Below are 1,900 nucleotides of genomic sequence, written 5' to 3' on the forward strand. Positions count from 1 at the left end.
CACACACCAGCTATAGATGGAGAGGAGAAAGTGCAGTGGATCAGGATTGATAAGCCTTATAAGCCTCACTGGTTGCTTTCTTAAAGGTGGTTTCCTACTGTATATGAGACCATAATCAGCCCTGCTTAACTTCACAAGGCAACAAGTCTTGGGCTACTGGGTGATGTGGCTTAAAGGGAGAAAACATATTATTAAACAATGAACAATTAAACAAATTATGAATAAATGACCAACAACAAATACAGCAAAAGTCTAAATAGGATCAGAGGGTGTGAGAAATCATTTTAAATTCATTTGAAATTAAGAAATTATTATATAATGCAGTGAATATAATTAGGACTAATCCTGACAAAAGTAATATGAATCATGAGATACACATTTTTTGTGGACATTTTAGTCAGTCACATTTAGTCATTTACTTTACTTTCTTTATTCCACAAGTGGAAACTTATCTTTGGCCTCATCACACAACTGCATCAGTATTCACGTCCCAAATATCACAAAAAACAAGCAACAAAAATACATTCAATATCATCATATAAAATCACATTAAAACCTCAATTAACTCTATTCCAAACTCTAGTCCAAACTTACTTACAAACATAGAGGGTATTACAATAAGTATCTTAGCATAAAAGAGCAATAATTACAAGAAGTGCTGCAGTACTTTTACAAAGGTTCTGATTGTGTTTAAATATAATTATAAATATAATTTTTAAATATAATTATTAGTTTTTCTCAGTCGCTTTGGCGCATCTCTCACAACATTATTTACATTTGCACAACAGTTCATGAATTTCTCAAAACAATTAGCCATGTGTGCACAACATAGTAGCAGTTTCTCATTCCTTCCAACAATTTGCAAATGCTGAATGTGAATAATGTGAAGCATGAAATAGGACATCAATAATGCCCTAGTGAATCTTGAACACATTCATGAATTAATTTTCTTTTCAGCTTAGACCCTTTATTAATCTGGGGTCGCCACAGCAGAATGTACCGTTACCAATTGGACGGGTTTTGCAAAGGCAGTGCTATAAAAATGTTTTGCCAATGTATATACAGTTTCTTTTTTTTTTTTTTAATTGCAAATGTTTTAGTTTTTTTTTTTTTTTTTTTTTTTGCAGTTCAGTTTTTGCTGCTTTTTTTTTTTTTTTGCAAATTTCAGTCTTATTTAATTTATTCATTTATTTTCTATTCGGCTTAGTCTAGTTATTAATCCGGGGTCGTCACAGCCAAATGAACCCCTAATTTATCCAGCATTTGTTTTATGCAGCGGATGCCTTTCCAGCTGCAACTTATCTCTGGGAAACAACATCCATACTCATTCATTCACACACTCATACACTATGGACAATTTAGCTTACCCAATTCACCTGTACCGAATGCCTTTGGACTGCCAAGTGCCAACTGACCCAGGCGAGGCTCGAACCAGCGACCTTCTTGCTGTGAGGCGACAGCACTACCTACCTGAATCTTGGACTATTTTAAATAAATGATAGACTATGATTAGTTCATGTTAGCAAATACATTATTTAATGAAACCTCAGTGTAAAGTGTGACCAAATATTTTACACTAAATAGAAGGTAACCCTGTGATAAGATGTTTTGCGGTTCAAATACAGCGCGTGTCGGTCTGTTGTGTTCTGTGGACTGTACCATAAGCAAGAGATTCCTGTTCATTAAACAAACCACGCTCGGCATTTTATAACGTGAAAACGCCCACGTTCGTGCACACAACACGATTAATCTCTTTGTTTAATGTAATGGAATACAGCCAGTTGAAGATATTCGTGGTCTCCGGCAGCACATTACTTTTACGAGCAGAGCTCGCTCCCCTTTAAAGAGACTGGTGGTCTAAACCTCGTGATGTATCAGCAGCATAGCAACGCTGTTCACC

The sequence above is a fragment of the Danio rerio genome, chromosome 9 (assembly GCF_049306965.1).
Source record: "Danio rerio strain Tuebingen ecotype United States chromosome 9, GRCz12tu, whole genome shotgun sequence".
Lineage (NCBI taxonomy): Eukaryota > Metazoa > Chordata > Actinopteri > Cypriniformes > Danionidae > Danio > Danio rerio.